The sequence below is a fragment of the Halichoerus grypus genome, chromosome 8, assembly GCF_964656455.1.
Source record: "Halichoerus grypus chromosome 8, mHalGry1.hap1.1, whole genome shotgun sequence".
Classification (NCBI taxonomy): domain Eukaryota; kingdom Metazoa; phylum Chordata; class Mammalia; order Carnivora; family Phocidae; genus Halichoerus; species Halichoerus grypus.
In genome coordinates, this window is record NC_135719.1 from 120,148,852 (window position 1) to 120,174,408 (window position 25,557).

General features: G+C 50.6%; 1 long non-coding RNA gene across 2 annotated transcripts in view; it reads right to left on the reverse strand.

Annotated features, from left to right (window-relative positions):
* LOC118551580 (uncharacterized) overlaps nt 1-25,557 on the reverse strand; it is a 100,324-nt gene that overhangs the window by 16,238 nt on the left and 58,529 nt on the right. Inside the window, exon 4 of one of the 2 annotated variants that reach the window (XR_013440746.1) lies at nt 10,537-11,095. The exons of the other annotated variant lie outside the window; for it this stretch is intronic. This is a non-coding gene — a long non-coding RNA (uncharacterized LOC118551580). Of the gene's footprint in view, nt 1-10,536; nt 11,096-25,557 lie in introns of those variants that run through there. 2 annotated transcript variants of the gene reach the window in all.

The following is a 25,557-nucleotide window of genomic DNA, read 5'->3' on the forward strand; positions in this document are numbered from 1 at the left end:
AGGAAAATTTTTAAAAAGACAAAAGCAGGGGTGCCTAGGTGGCTCAGTCGGTTAAGAGTCTGCCTTCAGCTCGGGTCATGATCCCAGGGTTCTGGGATTGAGCCCCACGTTGGGATCCCTGCTCAGTGGAGAGCCTGCTTCTCCCTCTCCCTCTGCCGCTCCCCACCCCCACCCCGCTTGTGCTCTATCTCAAATAAATAAATAAAATCTTAAAAAAAAAAAAGGCCTCAAGAGAGATGTCAGTGTGCTCATATTGCAATCCTGTATGGAGAACAAACACTTTAGAAAATTGAGCTATGATAAGGCTTAAGTAAGAAGGCTAAGGAAGCATGGAAGGGGAAGTCAGCAGGCTCCTGGATCAGTCAGGGAAGGCTTCACAGAAGAGAAGAAATTTGAGCTGGATTCTAATAAATAGATGACTAGGAGTTTGCCTGATAGAAAAAAAATGGAGAAGGGCAGGGGAAAAAAAAAACAACTCTTTTTTAAAAAGAGTAGACAAATGCTAAATGAACATGTCCTTTGATCCAGCCATTGCACTTACAGGAATTTCCCTGCAGATATCCTCATATATGTCCACCCAAGGCAGATGTCCGAAGATCCTCACTACAACAGTGTTTGTAAGATTCTAAACTGGAAGCAGCCTCTGAGCCCATTACTCGGAGACTGGTTAAGTAAACCACGGTGCAACCACACCACGAATTAATATGCAACCATTAAAAAGAATGAAGGGTGTCTCCATGTGCTGATATGGCAAGAATTCCAGACTTATTTTTAATTTAAAAAAAAAAGATGTCAGTATATACCCAAATTCTTTCCCTGGAAGGATACACAAACTGTTAAGAATTATTAGCTTTGGGAGGAACAACTGTGGTTTGAGGGAGAAAAACTTAAGTTTCATGTGATACCTTCTACGCTTTTTTTTAGTCATGTGCATGTATTGCATTAAAAGAAATGTTAACAGGACTCCCAGGGTGATAGGATTATGGGGCATTTTTCTTCTTTTTTTTTTTTTTTTAAAGATTTTATTTATTTATTTGACAGAGAGATAGAGCACAAATAGGGGGAGCGGCAGGCAGAGGGAGAGGGAGAAGCAGGCTCTCCGCTGAGCAGGGAGCCCAATGCGGGGCTCGATCCCAGGACCCCGGGATCATGACCTGAGCCGAAGGCAGCTGCTTAACCCACTGAGCCACCCAGGCGCCCCGGGGCATTTTTCTTCTTTATGCTTTCCTTATTTAAAATAATTTAAAGAGGAAAGCAGCTCTTTTTCTGGAATGGTTCGTCTCAATGGCCCCTGGAGGCAAGAGGACAGAGTAGATACTTAAAGGGCCAGGCTTCTTAAGGAGTTTGTCTTAGAAGTCTGCCAGGATTCCTTTCAAGACAAAATGGTGTTCTCACATTCTGGAGAGAGAAACTGAGGAGCAGTGATAAGAGAAACAGATCAAAGGTCCAGGGCAAGGAAAGCATGGAGCCAGGGCAGGCCCCCGAGCTCCTGCCACGTCATCTCGGGGACGTAGGGGATCTCCAGCTCCTCTGCCGGGTCTGCACCCCTCCGGGTACCCAGGGCTCCGGGACAGAGACCCAGCCACACAGGGTTAACGCTGGTGCTGTGCTTCACTGAGCACGGTGGAGAAGGAGAGCAGGGGGCGAGCGCAGAGGGGCCCAGCCCGCCCGGCTCCAGGCAGCATTAATAAAATGCAGGTGTTTTTACAGTTGCATTACAGAGCAGGGAAGAGTCTCAACGGCAGCAAGCGTATAGAAATATAGAAACAAGAGCCGAGTGTGGTGGAGAAAAATGTGCCTGCGAATAATGAGAAAGCATTTTGGAAAGGAGGCTGGCTTTGGGGTTAGGAGGAATGCGGCAGTTTCTGGCACCGGCCTACCCAATAGCTCTGTGTGTGTGTGTGCATGTGTGTGCCCAATAGCTGTGTGTGTGTGTGTGTGTGTGTGTGCGTGTACACACACAGGCTCCTGTCTCCTGCACACACAAAGCCAGGCACACTCATCCGCCCACCATCACCACTGCCACAGCTCTTTTTTCCAGCAACACCTCAGACAATACAAATTTGGCCTTTGACCAGGGATTGGTTCTGACATTTCCCCCAGCCACTGTGGTCTGCCTTTTCTCGCCTGCCTTCCTTTCTCTGGACCTACATACCTCCTCTTTTTCCGTCATCTGTCCCTTTGTCTGTGGGGCCTTCAGTGGATTGTAGCTCCAGTTGGGCTGCCCGAATTTCTTAATCCCCCTTGGCTCTGCTTCCAAGCAGGCATTCTGTGAGCCTGGCTCCCCACCCCCCTTTCCCAAGCCCCTCCTTCCCTGCAGTTGGGGAGGAGGCGAGAACAAAATGGTGCCTCTGCCCTGGGCTTCTAGAAGACCATGGAGCTAGCTTGTCTATCCCAGCTCCTGCTGCTTCGACCCTGCTGAAATGCTCCAGTCATTTAATTTAATTTAATCTGGAGACTGAAGGTGATTAGCGCAGAGAGAGGCGTGACAAAGCGGGACAGGGAAGCCTCCATCCTCTTGGCCACCCCCAAGGGCAGGACAGGAACTTGGAGGTGGGCAGAAGCTCTGTGGGAGCTGCGCCTGGTCCTTTGCCCCTCCTCCCTCCCATTTCTCAGGGGTAAGGAGTGGCAGACAGAAAAATCCCTGCTTTGCTCGTGCCTTCCAGGGGCTTTCAGCTTGCCCTGAGTTAAAAGAGCTTAAAGTGAGTCATTTCTGTGATTTATTTAGTTGACTCTATGTCTGAGACCTAGGGTAGGTCTGCAATTGTAAGCATGTTGTTCTAACACAGGGAAAGGCTTGGGGAGATCCTGGCAGCCCCATGAGGCCCTGCGTGGCCCAAGGTGGGCTGGCGCCTAAGGGGAAGGTGAAACTCCTCCAACTGGACACGGGTTCTAGATTCCCGTGATGAGGGAGGGATTGGGGAGATGTGTTGAGGGCTCAGAAAAGGCCTCTGTCACTGGCTGCTAAGCTCACCCTGAGCATCTCTGCAGGCAAGCACCCCCCGCCCCCAGCCCACTGAGGCAGGACCTGTGTGGGGCGACGGCCAGCCCAGCTGCATGATGAATGCGTTCCCCAGAATTCAGCACCCCAAGGTCGGGGGGGGAAGGGGGTGACAAGAGCCTGTCAGCTGTTGTCTGCCCTGGCCTGTCTGAAATGGGAGGACCAAGCTCTGAAGGGTCAGGTTTTTAATTTCTCAGCTCCCATCCTCCACCACCCACCTACCTCCCTGCACAAAACAACACACAACAGAAAACAGAGCAGGCAGAGCAGGGCTGGGAGGGCAGCAACCAAACTGTCTCCTGCACATCCCCGCCCACAGCCCACAGCAGTGCCAGTGGCCCTTTGGAGGAGGCAGGACTGGCCATCAGCCATGGGTGCTACGCTTCGGAAGCTCTAGGGAATCCCACTATAGAGTTACCCGGCTGCTTGTCCCAGCTTCACATCGGAGCCTTCTGCTTGACCCATCCAAGACACGGACTTGTCACCTGTGGGGATAGCAGTGGGAACCATCCTGAAATCCAGGACACAGGGTCACCTCAGTGGCACCAAGTGGCCTCGGGGCCTTGTGTCCCCACACTCAGCCTTTCCTCCCTTCTGGAGTGGGATGGTGGAAGCCGCCTGTCCCCAGAGCCCCACCCCTGCCTGAAAATTGCACGGAGCCCTCAGCCCACCCTGTGACATGGAGAGCCACGAGGAGCAGATGTTTCTAATGAAGGGCCCAGACCAGGGCCCCGGAGGCAACCACAGGCAAGCCATCCCGCCTGGCTCCCATGGAGGGGCTGCAACCCCCAGGTCTCTGAGAGAGGAGCTGCCTAGGGAGTGAGACACACACTCTGGAATTCTCAGCTTTTCTTTCAGGAAATTGCCAGGTTGGCCCTTGGCTTTCTCGTGTGCGGCGCCCCGACTCCGTTTCCACAGCAACCGCCTCCCCATCCTCGGGAGCCTCTCCCAGGCCGCCCGCCCCTCCGCTCCACCGCCCCCCAACCCCCTGCGTCTCATCTGTCTGGGTGGGAACCGGGATTAGAGTTGGTCGGGGACAGGGATGCTTTTCCCAGGGCCGCTGTGCCTTCGTGATCTCTTAGCGGCCGCTCGGCCCCTGCCCCAGGCCTTTCAAGTGCCCCAGACTTAATGAGTGGCCCTGGGTTTCCTCCTCTTCCCTTTCTCGGCCTCCAATAAAGCCGGACGGAGAATTAACCCAGGTTTTAAGTGCCCCGTTTCCAAGTTGCATATCAAAGGGGGCTTCCCCAAGCTGCTTCTGCATTTCAAAGGGGCTGATTTATCGCTTTCACTTAAACCGGCACATTTTGGGGGAAGAGTTTTACCCAGAGGTCAAACTCTGGAAAAACAAATGGATCCCCGTTCGCCCCCTCCTGGGGTGCCGGGCTATTAGTATCCAAACTACCAGGGGTGGGGTGGGGGCCGGTGGGGAAACAGGCTCAGCTGTGTGGGGCCAGGGTCCCTCAGGGACCTAGCCTGGGCCCCAGATCCCTCGGGCTCCCCGAAGGCTGTGTTGTGAGGAAGATGGGGAATGTCCAGAACCATTCCCAGCATGGGCCTCATCCTAAAGTCCATTTCCTGCTTCTCCGCCTGTGCGTCCAGCAACCTCTGCGCCAGTTAGCACTTCCAAGCTACTGTGCCCTCCACCAAGATCCTGGCCCCTGTGCTTCCTTGATTCATTTTCTTTTTCCAGCTTTCCCTGCAGATCCTTGCAAGGACTGAAGATTCAGCTGCTGCAGGGCTGGACCACCGAGCCACCCGCATTCCTGTTCCCTTCTTTCCTCCCGGTGACACCTCGCCCACACCTTCCCTTCCCATTGCCAGCCCCATACATTCACTCCCTCAGTACCCACCCCTGCCTCGCCCCCCGAGCCCCCCCCCCACCGCCCAACCTCAACCCAATCAATTGTCCTTGTGACTCCCCCCCGCCCCCACCCCAAAAAGGAATCCTCCCTAAACCTGGGAGCCTCACCTTCCTGTCTGTTCTTGCTGTAGCCCCTGGGTGTGCTCTCTCATCTCACTGCACAGGGTAAGGTCCTTCCTCTGATTTAACCCACACCAGATCCCCAGGCTTTCTTGGGCAATGAGTCCCCAGCACATGTGCAAGCCCTGCGCTGGACTGACCAGAAAAGCCACAAGCGAGCCATTGGCAAGGAAGAAATCCCTCGAGGAGCCGGGCAGGTGGTACAGCCTCTTGAGGAATTTCTTTGCACTGAGGGCAGGAGGGGGAGAAGCAGCGCCTGAAGCCGACCTCTGGAGAGGACTCCCCAGATAAGGTGCTCAGAGGCCGGTTTCCCCATGAAGGATGCATCTCTGTTTCCTTTTCTCAAGCTGCCGCCAGCTCATTCCTTCATTTCTTCGCTCACATGACTGTTTATTGAGTGCCGACTACTGCGGGGTGCAGCAGGAGCTCCCGAGGGGGTCACTCTGGCAGGGGAGTTAGACAGGAGGGCCAGCGATTAATTACAGTGCAACGAGGTCAACCAGCCCTCAAGGAGGCTGGCAACTCTCCCTGAGACAGCCTAACCCTCTCTGTGGGGACCCAGGGAAGACTCCAGGCAGGGAGATCTGATTTGGGTTTGAAAATGAGTAGCTTCTCAGAGAAACAGCGTGTTTTAGGCCGAGGGAAGAGCAGGTGCAAAGGCCCAGAAGCCGCCAAGCCCACCGCTGGCGCCAACGTTCGGTGGATGAGTGTAGCTAGCACATGAGAATGTGGAGGGAGGGATCGGGGGCCTGGGAGGCCCGGGGGGGGGGGGTGAGGTTGTGAATGCCCCGCACGCCAAGGAACCTGGGAGTTTGTGGCTGAGTGTCAGAGGACACGTGCCAAGAGGGGCTGAGGAAGGTAGGGAAGACGGTGAGTAGAATGCTGTGTTCTAGCCCACGGCTTCCTGTTAACCCTCACCACTAGCTTCTTTGTATGGCAACTTGTTCTCAGACTGTGCCTTTGTTTACCCCACTCGCCAGAAGCACTGAGTCAGATAGGCTTTTCTCCCAGAGGCCTCGCTCAGCAAATACCCATCACTCCAACCCCCTTGGATTAGATAAGCAGCATCAGTACAACCCGTGCGTGGAAACGTCTCTCTCTGAGGAAGGGGTGAGGGAGAAGGGTAAAGTCTGGGGCAAGGTGCACAGGCCTGGCAATGTGTGAGACAGGGGTGGGCAGGAGCGGGAACCAGATGAGTGACCGTGCTATCCACGTCCACACAGCCACAGAGCAGCCTTTGGAATCTTCTAGGAGGAACTCCCAGGAAGGACGGGGTTGGACTAAGGTCTCTGAGCCCCTTCCAGTGCTCACATCTGGTGATGCCAGGGCTGGTGCCCCAAAGCAAGGGAGCCTACCCTGTCAGTGCTTCCGCTTCCTACTGTGGAGGGGGGACACCTGCCAGCCCCGGGCCTAGGCTGCCAAGCAAACCCTTAGCAGCACAACCCCCACTTCTGCAGCCCATGTCCTCTAGAAGGAGTCCAGGCCATCTGTGGAGCAAATTGTCCTGGGCATGGGGCTTCTGAGGTCACAGAGGAGATGGGTGACAAAACAAAGACCCAGGAGTTCAATAACCTGTCATTCGCACATTTTGCATGAAAATAGGCTTTGTGCATTTGATATGTTCCCCAATCTGGCTGGGGGCTAAAATGGTGCAATTCAAGTAATAATTTTAGATGTCCCGGGAGGGGGTCAATCTTTGTACAGTGTTTTTCATGAGATATAGATTATTTGGATAATTGCCATGTATCTTGGGTTTGCTTGAAGCAGGGCACCATTCCTAACCATATCCCCTGACTCTGTGTGGCCTGGCACCTCCCACTTGGACCTGCACAGTTTGTCAAATTGTCAAATGTCCTTCTTAGCCTGCCCCCCCACCCCGCCGCCACCCGAGCTCCAGGGGCATGACTGCCCATGGTGACTGCCCCAGAGTCACCCTCCTGGTATCTTCCTCCACACCCTCTTTTGGGCCTCTTTTCCTTGATGAGCTTTTGCTTACTCTGTCCAAAGTTCAGGATGCACTGATGGTGCTGAGGGAGGGGAGAGGGAGGGAGGAGGGAGGGGGGGAGGGAGGGAGGAAGGGGGGGAGGGAGGGGGAGGGAGGGAGGGAGGGAGGGGGAGTGAGGGAGGAAGGGAGGGAGAGAAAAGAGAGTCTCATCTTTCTCGAGGAGGATCGGATTTTGTCTCTTTTCCCCCTGAGCTTTCTTGGCTTCAAAGAAAATACAGCACTCCCCTCTCTCTGTGGTCTCAATATCACCTCACCTGGCCCAAGCTCCCTCTTCCTGCTTCGTCCCACAGCCCTTCTGTAAAGCGTGTAACATCACCTCCTCCTCGAAGCATTTGTCTCTAACTGGCCTCGGCCCCCATTAAAGTCACAGCTCTCCACAGCCTACCAGAGCCCACATCTCTGATTCAGTGACTGAGGCAGGTAGGTGTTGAGGGGAGTCCGGGTTAGGTCCACTGGAAGCCAAAGGAAGGAACAGTGGTCTGATTCAAGGCCTCCAGAAATGAGTCACCCCCCAGCCCATCCACCAGCCCTGTTACACAATATCACGCCCACATTATTCATGAATGATTGTCTTTGGTTTACTAGACAGCAGAGCCCAACCGGGACTCTGACTTACTGGTCTGCCGTGGACTCGACATCAAGTATATGCCTTCCCTCTGTCCAAAATATGGAGAGCGAGAGCATCGAGTCAGGGAGGCTCATCCTCGGAGCACCTTCCAGAAGCCTCTGGTCCCCCTGAGCAGGCGGTCCTGTGTTTCACACCTTGGAAAATATCCCCTGTGAGTGGGAAGGGTCCTGCAGGAAAGGTGGGGGCCGGCTGGCCAGTGCGTGCTGCATCCCTGCCCAGCCCCCTTTGCCCAATCTTGGGCTGGCATCTCCAGCTACAGCCTGCATCCCATGGAATAGACCAGCGTGCTCTTTGTTTTTCACTCCTTCGATGGCAGATCAACCTGAAGACCTGCCAGGTTGGAGCTGGAATTGGATGGTGACCTTCCTCCACGTGGGGCAGAGGGTGGGATGATGCTATGGTCATAAACATGACTTTGGAGATCCAGAGGCCCAGACTCAGTTCCAACACTGCCCTGTGCCAGCTCAGCAAGCGACTTCACCTCTCTGAGCCTCACTCAGTGTCCTCACTTAGAAAATGGGAATAATAGTAATGACAAGGATTTAGGACTGTTGAGTTTTGAATGACCCTGTCTGCATAAATGCCTGCCTGGCCCACGGTGACTGCTCCTTAAATGGCCCTGCCTTTGTTGCTGTTGCTGTTGTTACCACCATCTCCCCAGGCCAAAGTTGTTCTTACCATAAAAAGACCAGATTTATTTCCTTCTGCATCCTCCATAGCAGGCACACAGTAAGGCATAGTAAATTCTGGTTATATTAAACTTCAGAAAGTGAGAAGCCCCAGAGAGAGGGAACAGTGTGTGCAAAGGCCCTGTGGTGGGAACGTAAATGGCACATTTGAAGAAAATGCTGTAGAAACAAATACAAGCCAAGCAGGTGCCCCAACCAATCCTCCCACTCCATAATTTGCATCACAAGACCACTGAAGCCTGGGGCCCTGATGCCCACTCAGACCTTCTACTCCTCTCTGGCAAGGATATTCCCAACACAGAAATGCCTAAGGTGATCTGAACCCCAAAGGACCCAGAGGAGTGGAAATACATGGGCGAAAGGATGCTGAGGTCTTTTGTGTTTAGATGCCAGAAAGAAATCATCCCCCCAACCTGTCTAGGCAGCCCATAATTGGGATTGGATAATTAGGAAGTGGAGGAGGAAGGTGCTGGGGAAGGAAGACCAGGCAGGGGCTGTGGTCGCCAGGTGGGGGAAGAGGATTTTGGATACTAAGCCAAAGCAATGAGGGGGTCTACCTTCCATGTAGCTCCTAATCCCTGGCCCCCGATACACTCCCTATGTATGGGTACAGCCCAGTGCCCCCAACCAAACTGAAGGCTTACCTCCCACCCCGCCCCCACCCTTCTCCAACCTCAGGGAAACTGTTTCCCTTCCCATCCTTCCATCCCCTTCTCTCATTCTGCGAGAGCCTCCCTCAGCTTAAGTTACTCGCCCTCCCAGGGGCACTTGCATTTAATAAAACCAGGGAGCACAACTGCCCAGAGGTGAGGCTCATTAATGGTTCCCCTTCCGGCCCTCTGACATCACAAAGAGCAAGGCTTCCATTGGTGGGTGGGTGAGGTCCGAGGGGGCAGAATGGCCATCAGGAACTAGACCAGAGGGGAGTCTCCCCAACTCCCAGGCCTAAAGCCTAGTTATAAGATGAGGTTCTATAACCTAGTGTACTGCACTGGGGTTTTTTTAAGTCAAGTTTGTTAAGATATCATTTCCATATGGTAAAATTCAATCCATTCTATGGATTTTGACAAATGCATGCAGTCATGTAACCATCATGATTAAGATACGGAAGAGTTCTACCACACCCTAAATTCTCCAGTGTTCCTGCTCCACCTGGCCCTAGCCCTGAAAACTACTAATTTTTTTGTTCCTGTAGTTTTGCCTTTTCCAATATGTTGAATACAAGCATACCTCCTTTATTGCCCTTCACTTTATTGCACTTCTCAGATATTGTGGTTTTTTGTTTTTTTGTTTTTCACAAATTGAAGGTTTGTGGCAACCGTGCAAGGGGGAAGTCTATCGGCCCCGCTTTCCTGACAGTGTGTCTGGGTCACATTTTGGTGACCTCACAATATTTCAAACTTTTTCATTATTGTTGTATTTGGTATGGTGATCTGTGATCAGTGATTACAACTCACTGAAAGCTCAGATGATGGTTAGCATTTTCAATGAAGGGCTATATTGTTTTTGTGGACATAATGCCATCACACACTTGATAGCCCACAGTACAGTGTAAACATAACTTTGTATGCACCGGGAAACCAAAAAATTCATTGGACTCCCTTTATTGCGATATTCACGTCATTGCAGGGGTCTGGGACCTCACCCGAGATATCTCCGAGGTGTGCCTGCTAATGGAATCCTGCAGTACAAAGCCACCCACGGGAGTCCAGCTCCTTTCACTTAGCCTGGTGCACTTGAGATTCGCCCATGTTATGACTTGTATCAGCAGTTTGTTTCCATCTCTGAGCGGTGTCCCCCTCCATGGATGGCATAACAGTGTGTGATCCATTCAGGAATGGAGGGACATTTCTATTGTACTGGTTGTACCCTGTTTCTGGCCATTATGAAAAATGCCATTGTGAATATTTGCATACAAGTTTTTGTGGACGTAAGTTTTCATTTCTCTCGGTAAGTATCTAACAGTGGGATTGCCGGGTCATAGGGTAAGTGGATGCTGAGCTGTACACTAAACCGCTAGACCGTCTTCCACAGGGGCTGCGCCATTCTGCATTCCCACCAGCGACAAATCAGAGTTTCGGTTGCTCCACATCCTCACCAGTACTTGGTATGGTCAGCTTTTGGGTTTTAACTTGTGTGTGTGTGTGTGTGTGTGTGTGTGTGTGTGTGTGTGTGTGTGTGTGTGTGTGTATGTCTTAGCTATCCTTAAAGGGATATCGTGGATTCTCATTATGATTTTAATTTCGTGATTAATGATGTTAAAAATCTTTTCGTGTGTTTATTTGCCATCCGTATCTCTTCTGTGGTGAAGTGTGTGTTCAAATATTTTTGCCCATTTTATTTATTTATTTTTTTAAGATTTTATTTATTTATATGACAGAGAGACACAGCGAGAGAGGGAACACAAGCAGGGGGAGTGGGAGAGGGAGAAGCAGGCTTCCCGCCGAGCAGGGAGCCCCATGCGGGGCTCGATCCCAGGACCCTGGGATCATGACCTGAGCCGAAGACAGACACTTAACGACTGAGCCACCCAGGTTCCTCTATTTTGCCCATTTTAAAAACCAAATTGTTCGTTTTCTTATTATTGAGTTTGGGAAATTTTTAAATATATTCTAAATATAAGTCTCTCAGTCAGATACAGATTTTACAAACATTTTTTCCCAGTCTGTGATTTTTCTTTTCATTTTCTTAAATGTCTTTTGAAAACTGGAAGTTTTTAATTTTGTTCGGTCCACTTTGTCCATTTTTCTTCCATGGATCATGCTTCTGGTGTCATAATAAGAAACTTCGCCTAAAATTAAAAAGTTGCTTTAAATAAAACAAAAAAAGAAAGAAAGAAAGAAAAAAAAAAACTTCACCTAACCCAAGTCACAGAGATTTTCTCCTGCATTTTCTTCTTTCATACTTTTAGGTTTTTTTCTTTCATACCTTCTCTTATGTTTTTTTCTTTGATATTTTTTGAGTTAGAAGCCAAACCTTTTTTTTTTTTTTTTCATTATGGATGTCCAAATTTTCCAGCACCATTTTTGTTTAAAAAGACTATCCTTTCCCCATGGAATTCCCTTTGCACTTTTCAACATGCAGCTGAGTGTGCATGGGGCGGGGGGTATCTCCCACACTCTCTACCGTGCCCACTATCATCAATGTCTGTCCTTCCATTACTTCTACTGTCTCCATTACTATAGCTTCATCGTAATTCTTGAAAACAGAGAGCACGAGTCCACCTCTTGCGCTGTCTTCCCCCAAGTCCCTTCTCTCTGTGGGGATCTTTCAGACCAGGAGGCAGAGGCTGACAAAGCTCTGGGGCCCTGACGTGGGCTCACGGGCCCTGCGATGCCATCCCCACCGGGTCCTCTCCCATTTCGCTACTTCTAGCAATGCTGGGGTGCTTCTATGCTCTGCTTTCCCCAGCATGGCAGGCCTCCAAGCCTTTGCCCACACTGTCACCTCTGCCCACCCTCCCCTCCCCCGGCACGGACCCCTTTTCTTCCTCCTAGTTAAGTGGGATCATCCTTCAAGGCTCAGCCAAGCTCATTCACCTGCAGGATACCTACTCTGACTTCCCAGGCTGGCTGAGTACCAATTCTCTGCTTCCGCGCTCTCCACCCGCACACTTCCCTCTATCTGAGCATCTACCACATTGAATCAAAAGACGCACGAAAATACTCTTCTGCTCCCGCCAACCCCCCCAGGGCACACGATGTGTCTGCTCTAGCTACTCCTCCCAGTGCCCAGCCCAGGGACTGGCACAAAGTTGGTGCCAACCCACGGCTCTTGAATGAACAGAATTGATGGCAGAATTTCCCCAGGGCCCCATAACAGTGGCAGCGGGAAGAGGCCATGCTCATGGCCCAGCCTGGAGAACTGACAAGCTCTCCAGCTATTTTCTCCTCCTCTTTTCTGGCATTCTCAATCAGAGACCTCGAGAGACTCAGATATATTGAAGGATGCTCAGGAAATTCTGGCTCCTGAGAGACAAGGAACTTTTCATAAAGAATAAGGATCTTATGAGGGACCTCGAGGAGAACAAATGTGGCCTCTTCCAAAGGCTCCCGCACAAAGCAATGCAGCCTAGTGGCCAGAGTATGGGCCAGAGCCAGCTGCCCGGGGCTGAAGTCAGAGTACCTGACCCACCCACCGCTGCAAGTGACTTCCCTTCTCTAGGCCTCATCTGGAAAGTGGGAGTAAACCAAGTACCTCTTCTTTGGGTTGCTGTAGGGATTACATGAGTCAATACATGTATAAATATATACATGCACATACTTAAATATATACTTACTATAAACAAATAGAACATAACACCCAATCAACTTGAGTTGTCCCCATTCTTTGGGGGTTGAGATACCCTTGATGCCCACTGCTATCAGGAAAATACGTGAGCACAGCTTCTCCCCCTACTCAGGCAGGGGCTGAGGCCTTCAACTCCCCATTGCAAGACTGCTGCACCCAGGAGCCATGTACTGGGGAACAACCAGCACCAGGAACAGGCGAAGCCTGCCTCAGTGTCCCTGTGGGCCCCTCGGGCACCCAGGAAATCCTGCCTGCTGAGGCCAGGGCTGGGTATTCATACCTAGATGCCCCAGAGTCCTCAGACAGTAATGTGCCAGTGACATTGCAAGACTGGAGCTATGGGACCCTTTGCCCTGCAGAGAAGAAGCCCACTTGCAAGAGGACCCTGGGAAGCAGAGCCCTGCTTGCCCACGAGGGTAGGTACCCTGAGAAAGGGGTCAAGAGAGTACCCAGAGCACCACTGATTTTACTCCGGGGAAGAGCAAGAAAATTCTCTGAACAGGAGAGGCACCGAGGTGCAGAGGGAGAGCAGGGGAAGGGCAGGGAGGCAGAAGGGGGGTTCAAGCCCTAGCGCCCTTTCCCTGTGTGAGCCACGTAACTTCCCTAACCTCAGGCTCCTCATCCCACGTTGGAGGAGAGTGCCACCCCTCTGCCAGGGATACCTGCTGCTGTAAGGAGCAAAGGGGAGAGCAGGGGAGGCCCCTGGGGCATCCGGCCTTTTCTGTCCAGGTCCCAGGCCACTGTTCTGGCTGTGGGCTTGGCCCAGGGTAGGAGCCCCAGTCAATACAAAGGGCCCTCTAGGGAACAAAGAACCAGGAGGAGGAAAACAACCTCTAGGGCTTGGAGAGGCTGTCTATGCCCCGCCCCCCAACCCCTCACTCCCGGGCCACTGGAGCTGGGCCTGGCTCACAGCCCTGGAGGGAAGGAACCCGCTCCTTCTTGCCCCATCGCTCCTGGCTGGGCTTCCTGGTACCTTGGGCCCTCTCCTCCCAGCACCTCCCGGCGCCAGCAGAACTGAGGAGGGCAGTGGGGGGTCAGGAGGCTGCTGGGCTGGGTACCTCTCCATGCAGGGCAGGGAGGGGTGGGTGGACAGCCCTTGGCCAAAGCCTCGGGGAGGAGGGCAGAGCATTCTTTTGAGTCCATTCAGCCACTTAGCTATTTCCTGCCCTGCTCCAGCACCCGGCATGCTCCACCTGCTCTTACTTAACCATTTCCTGTTTACTGCCTGCCTCCTGCAGCCTCTAAGCTCCAGCAGCGCTCAGCAGCCCAGCAAGAGCTCCCCGGATGGATGCCTGGACAGAACAGGGCCAGACCATGCTCTCTGGGAGGGGCACCCGGTCCTTCCTTCCAGGCACCTGATCAACCCCAGCGCTAGGGAGCATGCGCCCTGGAGGAGGAAGAGGACCCTTCCGGGGCCCAGGCTGACTCATGGCAGCATTAGTCACCCCTCCCAGGAATCAGTCGCGTCCTCTGGTAGCCTCCTCTTTCCTAGCGGCCCAAAGCCTCTCTCCTGGTCCCCCCTACTCATACCCATAAAGTTCTGGAAGACACAAGAGCCCCTGTGGTCTTTTTCACTTAGAAAGTTCCTCTATGATGCTGACTTCTTACAGGAGAAATCTTTGGCGGTGTTCCAATTACCGATCTGGGGGCCAAGGACTTGGTCCCAATCTCAGCACCACCCCTTCTACCTACATGACTTGGGCAAGTTACATAACTACTCTGGACCTCAAGGAGTAACAGTAGCTATTTCATAGCTTGTGACAATGATACCATATCATGTGTGTGAAAGTTCCAGGTACAAAATAAGCAATCAATTGCATGGTGGTGAATAATGTTATCATATAGGGGATGAAGGAAAATAAAATGTTCCTTCATATATAGTGTTTTTGGAAAAATGGGAGGAAAGCCCTTGCTTCCTGGCCCTTCTGAAACTATGGGCTGATAGGAGGCAAAATAAAGGAAGGTAAGAGGATTTCTCAGCATCTAATACCTGCTGGCTGCAGAAATGCGCCCCCCTCCCAGGGCTTGAATTGTGGAGGTGGGGATGCGGGGAGGACCGTGAGGAGCAGGCGAGGGCAGGGAGACGCTGGTGGCTCCCTGTGCGGACCCGCAGGGGCGGGTTAGCTCGCATAGGCTGCACGTGTGCCCTAAGAACAAGTCGTCCCCCAGACAAATGAAAACCTGCTTAAGCCCACCTCTCAGACATGAGGCCCCTATCCCAGCCAGCCCCAGCCTCTTTTCTCTAAAGGAGGGTTTTTCAACTTTGGCACTGTGGACACTGTGGGTCAAATAATACTTTGTCGTGGGGGCTGTCCTGTGCATTTGCGGGATGTTTAGCAGCATCCCCAGCCTCTACATCCTGAATGCCAGCAGCTCTCCCCTCCCCCTGCCAGTTGTGACAACCAAAAACACCTCCAGACATTGCCAAATGCCCCAGGCAGGTGAGGGTGGAGAGAGGAAATCACCCTGCCTCATTGAGAACAACTGCTGTAAAGAAAGGCTATGGACAGTAGAAGGGGGCCCCTTGGTCTCCCCCAGGCCCATTCCCCATCTCCCTACATTCTCCTGGGCCTTTCTCCCTCGCTCACCCTACCCCCAGGCCTGGCTGGGCTAGCTCCCCCAACATTCACTGGAGGAAGCCATGCCAGTTCCCCAGCAAACGAGCCACCCAGAGTCGGCCTCCACGCGCAGGCAGCCCGCTGCATCTCGGGAAGGCAGCCTGGCCAGCTGGTGGCAATTAGCAGAGGGCTGACTCAGCAGGAAAGGCCAGGGAGCGGTCAGTGGAGGAGTCTGGGGGATAAAGGAGGAACCCAGTGCCTCCGAGATGAGCCAGAGAAGGCGGGTGTGAGGCTGAAACAAGCCACAGGTGGTGTGCATGGGCACTGACCCGGGTACTTCCTGCTTGGGCAACAGCCCACCTCTGGGGAGGCCACTGGAAGCGGAAAGGGAAGTCAAAGCCCTGGTTGTAGGCATTGTCTCCCAGAGACCCTCCAAGTCCAGCCAGGCTAGACCCCAAACATTCAGTGGACCCGGGCTGGGTCAGGGAGTAACTGTGGAGACTTGCACAGGGCCGGGAGCTGGGGACACAAAGCTTCCAGAGCAAGAGGTTTTGTAAGCGCTCTCTCCAGCAAAGGGACAGAAGAGAGCCCTCAGAAGAAGGCATCAAAGGAGAAAACTGGCAGGCTTCATGGGAGAGATGACTTTGGGGCAAGTTTTGTCCCCTAAGGAGTTCTCCGGACAGAGAAGTTGATGGAAGAAGGACATTCAGGGCAAGGGTACACAGTCCAGGCAGAGGCCAGGGCTGCCGAAAGAACGGGGAAAGGCTGCCGGTCTGTGGGGCTGGGGTAGGACCCCTGATGGGCATCACGGTTTAGCTCTTGGGCAATGAGGTGTGAGGGTAAAGTGAGCCTGTGAGGCTTTCCCATGGGAAAGTGGCTGGCACAATGAGGATGAATGGGCAGTTTGCACGTTGCCCCCCCCCCCACTCTCACCCCTGAAGTTCGGGTCACCTTGATGCCAAGGTCAAGCCATCCAGGCGTGAGCAAGCTAGCTGTTGTTACTGCAAGAGACATGAGCCCAAGTACACCTTGGCCTTGGTCAGTCCCCCAGGGAAGACACCGAGACAGACGCACACCCACTCTGCCCATGGGAGGAAGAGGCAGCAGTCACCTGGCCTAAGACCTGCGGGCAGCAGGCAGGAAATGGTGTGTTTGAGTTAGGGTTTGAACACCTTGCATTCACTGAGTACTGATCCCATGCTGGGGGGTGGGGGATGGGTTAACGTTCTCCCTCCTCCCTGGGGCCACACCTGTCCTCCAGGCCATTCTGGAAAGTCACCCTTGCTATAAGCCCAGCCCTCAATCACCCCAGGGTAGGGAGAAGATCAGATAGAGCCAGGGACCCAGGTCCCTGCCCCTGCTGGGGGAGCCTCCTCCCTCCTGCCCTGCCCCTGTGGATCTGTCCCGTCCCACCCAGTCCCAGGAAAGGGCTGGAACAGTTGCCATCTCCAACATGTCTGGGCCTCTCCTTTCTTGCCCAGGTAGCTCTTCTGGGAAAACCTAGAACAGCTGAGTGGGCTTTTCAGGATTGGCTTGGCGCCAGGGCCAAAGCAAGGGATGAGCTGGTCACGTAGCAGCAATCTCATGTGCTGCCGAAGTACTTTTCTTTGGAGGATCTCAAAACATTTTACAAGAAATAGGGGTTGTCTTAGCTGCAGGAGGACCCACAGAAGAAGGGTCAGCTTTGGCAATGGAATGGATCTTTAGGGGACTGGCTGGAGGCAAAATAATAGAATGCAAGGCTGAAATTGCATCCCTAGTAAATATTATCTGAGGTTAAAACAGGAGTTCATTTTCTGTGGAAACCTATATAAACCGAATAAGCAACAGTGGGGTGTGTGTGTGTGTGTGTGTGTGTGTTGCAGAGAGGTGGCTTCCCACCTCTCTACCCTTCTGGATCCTTCCCTCCTATCCTTAGGAACCAGCTCTTCCAGGAAGCCTTCCCATCACAAAGCTCCTTCCACTAAATCTGTTGCCCAGAAGATCGCATTACCTCCTTGGATTTACATCCAGAACTCTCCCTTCTCCAAAGGCCCCATTATCTGTACTTCTCGCTCTGTCTTTATTAAACACACTGCCTGGGTTGTGAGCTATTTCCCCCAAGAAATTGGGTTGCCAGATTTAGCAAGTAGAAATACAAGACTCCCAGTGAAATTTGAATTTTAAATAAACAACAAAATTCACTAGGATAAGTATATCCCCTATAATATTTGGAACATACTTATACTAAAAATTTATTTGTTGTGTATCTGAAATCCAAATTTAACTGGACATCTTGTATTTTCTTGAGCAACCCAACAAAACAAGCACAAGCCCTTGTCAGGTGCTTTGTATCTCCCTTGGGCTATGACACTCAGAGGAGTTCCTCAGGACCTGTATTGCAGATTGATTCCTTTTTTATTGAATAGAGAATCCCTAGCTTTCATCTGCTGTTGGTCCCAAGACCCGGAGTCCATTTGGCCCAGTCTAAAAAACTGTAACTGTAACAAGCTCACAGCTGGCCACCTATGAGAATACCTCTTCCTTCACTTCCTCATTTTCTCTTTAAAATATTTGTCCTCAAGACTACACTGGCAGCAGACAGATTTCGGGTAATAAAACTGAGTGTTTCTCTCTAACCAAAGGAGGCAGAAGCTCTGGAGCTGACCTACCTGGTGTCAAAGTTCAGGTCAACTGCACAGTGCTGTGAGGCCTCAAGGAACGAGTTAGCATCACTGGATCTCAGTGTAGTGAAGACTAAGTGAGACTGTGCACGCAAGTTGGAAAGTCACCGACTCTCATATGGAAAGCACCAATAGATGTGAGCTGATGTTGTTAGGGATTATCTAAGACTCTCTGTGGCCGTTGGCATCAGCACAGGCTCCTTTTGAGGGCTCTTTCAATAGCCACTACGCTGTCAGGGTGAAACCCAAAATGGTGGTCATGTGCAAATTTGCATAAGCAACAAACGTACGGCAGAGTCACAGAGGAAGGTCACCCAGGGGAGAGAGTAGATTTCTGTGGGGAAGTCCCCCCTTAGGTGAGGGGTGTAAGACATACGGTGGCTCCCTCTAAGAATGCAATCTGTCCCCACTTCTCCAATTGCATTGCAAACCATTACCTTCCTTTCTGAAACTCCATAGAATGGGTCTTAACATCTCTAACAGTGGTAAGGGCTGCTTTCTCCCTGTGATGAAACAGTCGGCAGGCTCCAGCCCCCACTGGATGTGGAAAGAGGAAGAGCTACCATTGGCCTCCTCAGGACTCTCAGGGTGAGTATCAGGACCTCTTAGGAGACACCTCCCACACCCAGATCCTTACTCAGCCTGCTGACCCAACCTTAGCCTCCTAGACCTTCATCTGCTCCTGAACTTCAGCATAGCCCAGAGTCCCTTGGGCTTTTCGAGAGGACTCTAGGTCAATTCAACAAAAGTTGAATCCCTCAAAGGATCAATTTGCTGAATGACAACTCTGAATTCACTAAATTTACTAATTTCACAAAAACTTCTTGAATATTCTCAATGAATATTTTTTTTCTTAACAGCAATTTAAGGAATATTCCATTTTTCAAAAACTCAGAGACCTAGAATGACTTAATTTTCATATAAATATATCCTTCTTATGAAATATTTTCTTTTAAGTATGTTATTTAATGAAAATATTTTGCAAGAAATATATTCATGAGGAATATATTGAATCGAATAAGAATATATTCTTAATGCATAGTTACCAACATATTCAGGCAGAATGCAATCAGATGTTCATGGAGAATATATTCATTGAATATATTTTGGAAGATTACTGTTTAAAACAAGTTTAAAATAAGTTTGCTAAGTTGAAAAATTTGGTCTGCTTCTCAGGAAAGAAAATCAATTTCTCCCTCTTGTCATTTGTTTACAATTTGATTCTGAGAACTTCTACAACAGTGGTTCTCAAACATGAATGGGCATTAGAATCATTTCACAGCCTGGCTGAACTTCTCATTCTTGGATTACTGTTGCAGGGGATTCTGGTCCCAGGTGAGGCAGGGCCCGATCAACGTGTTGAAAATAATGTCAAGGTCACCCCACGCCTCACTTTGAAAATCAATTTTAGGGTCATAGGGAAAATGGCTAATCATGAAGGGTTACTATGATATTTTAAAGTAGCATTTTTTTTCTTCTTTTAGAGTGCATTTAAATTACATTTAACATTAACACTAATTTTGTAAAATAATAAAATCCCCAGCATTCCACCATTGTAATACAATTATCTCTTTTGCAAACAGCCTTCAATATCAATGCATACCTTACAGATTGCCAAAATATACATACTTGTTTATATTCTACCTTTTCCATTTACTGCCGAATAAGAAATATTTTCCACCATTCTGCAAAGGCATTCTTATTACCATTTCTAATGGTTGTATCTTGTACCATTTACAGATTTGCTATCATCTCAACTAGCTTTCTAACATTTCATATCTCCTATGTGCTAAGTTGTTTCCCATTTTTAACAACAGCAAGCATTGTGGAACATGCAGTTTTTTGCTTCTGTTGAATAATTTCCTTAGAACTCATTCCCAGAACTGGAACCAGTAGTGTGGTGGGCATCGACAATAAGAACAGAGTAGAACAAGATCCAAAGACCATTCCTGGGATGACATGAAACATGAATATTGTAATCCCCCATTAATTCACTCTCTTGGAGCCCTAGGAATAAGAGTCATAGTTAGTTTTACGGATCAATTTAAGATCAGGTCGTTGAAGAAGTTGGACAAGTAGGGATTCCGAGCTTCTTACAGAATTATGATCTTCTGTATCAGGAAGGCCTGGGACACTGTAGGTATTTAATGTCTTCCAGTATTTGATGCATAATAAAGATACAGCACTTAGCTCATTAACAGCCTGGCATAATTGAATTGCATCATTAACACTCCTTGCCACATCACCCAACATGTCTAGGGAATATCCAGAGGCGTCCCACTGAGTCCCAAGACCTTGGGAAAGGTGGAACCACCTCCCCCAGTTCCCATGCTGCCCTCTCTCCCGCTGCTCTGCCAGTAGAAGTAGGAAGGGAGATCTGGATGTCATGAAGACCATTAGCCAGTCTCACTTCCTCTTTAGAGCTGATGTTGTAACAGTGTGCTGAGGAACCAAGGAAAACTCTGGTTGCTCTCCAGATGTGTAACATAAGGAGGTTATTCTGATTTCACTTCCATGGAAACATGAGTTGCTCAACAAATAGTTCTTGATTGAGTAAAAGAATTGATGGCTTTTGCCCAGCCTGATAAACCCTTGGGCTCCCTGTTCCCCGGGCTGCCTCTCCTTGATGTGCTCTGTAGGGGGCGCTCTCACTGCAGCCTTCACTGCAGCGAACACCTGGGATGCAGGAGGCTGTGTCTTCCTCCCTGGCATTGCTGACCTTGGCTTTATATATCTCCTGGATCTGACCTCTTGGAAGCTGTCAACAATGCTCACCCTCAGCAGGTTTTCTGAGCCTGACAAAAGGCAGACGGATGGGCGCACCAAAGCATAAACTGTGTGCACTATGGTTATTAGCTGGTTGACCACTCCAGCAGCTCCTGAGTCCCCCTTTCTTGAGGCATCACGGGAGCATCCTCTGTCTGGATGCTGGAACCCTGGGTCTCCCTCCTCGGCTGTCTTCTCTGCCTCTCTCCAGGCTGCTGGAGTTTTCCTCTCTGACTGCCCAAGTAGCATCTCCCTGCAGGTCCTCACCTCCTTCTTCTGAGACCCAGCTACCCACCCTGGAAAGCCAGCTTGTACACTCAGAACCAAGGTCATTCTTCCTTTCCCTATCCTCTGCCTCCTCCCAGGCCTAGGATATCTTGGAGCCTCATGCGGGACACGCACAGCCCCCACTCTTGTTTTACCACAATCAGGAATCAGTTAAAGGCAGAGCTTTGGTCCCACCAACAGTGGGGGAGCCACCTGCCTTCCCCTTTCTGCTTCCCTCTCCTGGGATTCTGAATCTGTGGTACACAGTGAAGAGGAGTGCTTCCTGCCCTGGCCCAGCTGTCAGATGAGCTGGAGAGGGCGGCCTCCATCCAGTTGGCCCAGGTTGAGGCGCAGACAGTCATACACCTCCTAGTTCCCACGCTCAGGCAGCAGGCCTCAAGCAGAACTGGTTTCATAATCTCACCTCTGCCAGTGCTTTTTGCATAATGATCTGCCATTTGGTTCCCACATCACAATCATAGTATTTATCTATGCAAAGCAGCACCTCATTAAAAAAAAGAAAGAAACACACCACCATTGGCCCAACCCCTCATTAGAGTATAATGCACATGCTCTGGGCACACCCAGGGTGGAACCAGCACCAGACTGGTCGCGTTTGGGGCTTCGAGGCCTCCTTGGTCCTCCTCATACCGGCTCTGTCTCCACCCTCGCCTCGTTCCCCGAGTTTGCTGTGCAGCTCCTCAAATCTGTGCAGTAGGAGATGACAGAGGAACCTTTTGGGACCAAGAGATGGGTCCACTGGGGGCTCCTCTCTTCCAAGGGGCCTTCTCCCCTGCAATGTTAGCTCTACTTAAACCCCTTCTTATTGTCGTCAGCCCAGTTTGTACAATGACTTTGCTTACTACTGACCTATGTTTACCTTTGTTTCTCATTAGGATGAAAGCTCCAGGAGAAGAGGAATGTGTCTATTTTTTAGGGCCTAACCCAGTGCTTGACACATATAGGCCCCCATTAACTATTTGCAGAATGCCGGATGTAATTTTTGACTTCATAATAATGAATTCCATGATTGTTTCTCTGCCAAAGTGCTTTTCTCCATTCTCACTGGAAGTACACCCCTTTCTGGTTCCTTAAACAATCCTTTCAGTCCTTAATGCCCCAGGTATTAGAAATAGTAGTTTAAATTCCTTCATTTTCAACAATAATCTAATGCTCTGGAGATTGTCTTGAGTGATTTGAGTTTAGTGTGCAGCATTTAAGATATACAGTAAGGAAATCGAGAAAAATATAACATCCATGCACTCATCAACCAAAAAAACAAAAACAAAAACAAAAACAAAACCCAAACCAGAAAGCCTTACTATTACAACTGAAGCCCCCAGACAATCCTTATGCCACTCATCCCTCCCCCTTCTTCCCCATCTGAGGAATCTATATCCCAAATTTGGTGACTATTGGAATTTTTTACAGTCAACAAAAATTATGTTTACCATCAGATAAATGACTAACACTATTTTCCTTCTGAAGCCATTTTTTCCTGCCGTTTGGGTTTAGGTGTGAATGTGGACAGGACAGGATACAGTATGACCGGAAGCTGGGGTCAGACTTGTGTTCTCAGCCTCACTCCACGCATGCGCCACACCTGCTCTGAGCCCCAGTTTCCCTATCTGCAAGATGGTGGTAATAATACCACTTCTCAGAGCGTGCAGATGGACGAGATAAATGTCGAATGCTTGCAGCATCAGGAAGAGAGGTGCTAGATAACCCCACGGGGGCAGGTAGTACACGAAGTGGATACCCAAAGCAGATTTCTCCTGACCGAGAAGAACGTGCTGAGCGCTCTATCACAGCTCCATGGGAAGGCCTCCCATCCATGCTTGTAGAATCTTAGAGCTGTGTCACTAGACAGCATCACCTTTGGGCCACAGGGGACTCATTTCATAATAGAATCAGTGATCTCTCACCTCACTGCACCTGGACCTTTCCTCTCTCCCTTCCTGCCTTCCTGTGAACCAGAGCCGTGGGATCTCCGCAGCAAGCCCCTACAGGATGGCAGGGATCAGGCCAGCTGTACTGGGGGGAAATGGGGAGGCAGGGAGGGAGGTCCATCTGCAACAGTCCTCGGCAGCAGCGTCCCGGTGGCAGGAGTGTCTGTGAGGTCCGTGTGAGTGTACCAAGAAACTAGGCCACAGGGATCTACAAAGTTTAAGCCTCCCTGCTCCCAGCACCCTGAGAGAGAGAGAGAGAAGATCAAAAAACCCCCCAAAAAACGCTAAGGTGACATCAAAATCCAAGCATAAAAAGTAGATCATTCCCACCCATGGCCATCTACCCACATTTGTACCAGAAGGCTTCAAGTGTGGGGACCCTGTAGGGTGAAGCAGAGTGTAATTTGTCTGGCTGGCCCACAAGACTCCAGAAGGCAAACGATGGGAGAGGCAGGATAGTCAGCGGACAGAGGCCATAGACAGCTTTGTCCAAGATGGCAGCCGCTGACTGAAGCACAGGAGGCCCCCGAGGTGTGTGACCGTGTGGTGGAAGAAAGTGGCAAGCTTGGTAGGTAAAACAGTTTACTAACGCAGATGTTATCTCTGGCGGAGAAGAAGTTACTGTCATCGGAAAATATTCCCACATGTGCTAAGTGCACTCGGCACTCAAGCGAGAAAGGTGATTCAGAAGAGCTGGTGCTGCAGACAAGAGCAAGTATGGCAGCAGCTTCTGGCTCCCTTCCTTGGACGCTCCAGGATTCGCTGCGAGTTCCAGGCATCCATCCTGTGGCTAGTACCCAAGACAGCTCTCAAGGCAGACAGGGCTCCAAGAGAAATCCCAAAGAGGCGCTCTGCTGGGAGGAACTCCAACGTGGGATGTCAGGAGTGGCAGATGAGAACAGGGAGGGTCGGGATTGTAAAGCCAGGCCACTGTTGGGAGCCCTCCCAGTGGCAGAGCGGGGAGGGCAGCTGGTGGTGGCTGGGAGCTGAGTTCCAGACCTAGTCCAGCCACTTCCCATCTGTGGGACGGTGGGCAAGTCATTTCTTCTCTCTGGGCCTCAGTTTCTCATATGTGCCACAAAGGGATTGGGCTAGGTTGCCTCTAGGGTCCCACTGTATTAACATCCTAAGGACAGTAACAAGGGACAAGGAAGAGCCGGACACTGGGATATCCCTAAATGGAACACTCAGAGCCACCTGAACAGAATACAGTGCAGATTTAGAACCCTTATTTGAAGACTGTACCAACAAGCGGGAAGGCTGTCCTACCCCCATCAGCCCCGCCTCCCACAGCCGCACACAGCATCCTGACCTCACGGCCCTGACGGTCAGAGTGTGAGCCAATGGGCTCCAAGTTGGGCAACCCAATTCTGGATCCAGTGCCTCTGCCGGCCGTGTGACTTCAGGCAAGGCACTTATCTTTTCGCCATGCATGTTTCATCTCTAATAACCTCCGCCCCTCCTGCCACCTGAGGAAGCTGTGAGAATTCACTGAGTAATGCCCGGAAAACACTTAGCTTGCAAGGGGAGAAGAGTCCCACGTAAGTAGGAGATGGTGCTGATTGTTGTGACAGCTGCTGAGCTCCCTGACCTCGTCCCCAGCCCTTTGTGTGCTGCTGACGGAAACTAACCTGTTGTGAGTCACCATGGTCTTGTTCTCAAGGTTGGTTCACAGAATTCCCCTTGAGCATCATGTTCATGTCTAGCCCCATGGCCAAGTGACAAGACATCGGAGAACAAGGCTGAGAAAACATGACGCCACAATTTCCCTGACACCTGATTCCACTTTGTCTTTTACCCACTGGACTAAATGCTTCATAAGGGCAGGGATATCTGGGCCACCATGTTGCCGAAGTGCAGGGGGCATCAATTGCTAGCTTTTAGTTGGCACTCGATAAAACTTTGTTGAGCACGGGTGCTGACTGGCTCAGTTGGTAGAGCGTGTGACTCTTGATTTTGGGGTTATGAGTTGGAGCCTCATGTTGGGTGTGGAGCCTACTTAAAAAAAAATTTTTTTTAAACACTAAACTTTTTTTTTTTTTAAAGATTTTATTTATTTATTTGTCAGAGAGAGAGCAAGTGAGCACAAGCAGGGGGAGCGGCAGGCAGAGGGAAAAGCAGGCTTCCTGCTGAGCAGGGAGCCCGATGTGGGACTCAACCCCAAGACCCTGGGATCATGACCTGAGCTGAAGGCAGACGCTTAACTGACTGAGCCACCCAGGCGTCCCCAAAAAAATTTTTAATAAATAGATAAATAAGCTTTTGTTGAATGAATGAATGAATGAATGGATGGATGGATGATACAAACTTCCTTTGAGTGAAAGGATAGAAATTAGTATTTTTAAATGCCCACCCTGTGCCAGGAGCATTTTATATTTTTATTTCACTTATTCCTCTCGGCAACCCTATGGAATCAAAATGATTCTCCCATTTTATGGTTGGGCTAACTGAGGCTCACGTATTATGTAGTTTGCCAAGGTCTCACACCATGTAAGTGGTAGATGTAGAATATGAAGCCCCAGGACTATCTAGCTGGGTTCCAGCCACAGTGCCTCGAATATGGGTATGGGAAGTAGGCAACCTCCTTGAGCCAAGATAAACTGAGACACCTTCTTCAACAGGTATTTCGACTGGACCAACCAAGCAAACAAGTACAAATGGCCCAGGCAGGCTTGGGCTGCCTTAAATCCTATAGGACTTGGCTTGGTCTGTCATGGACCAATAGGGTAAGAGCGTGGGAACAGTGTTGCCTGTGATCAT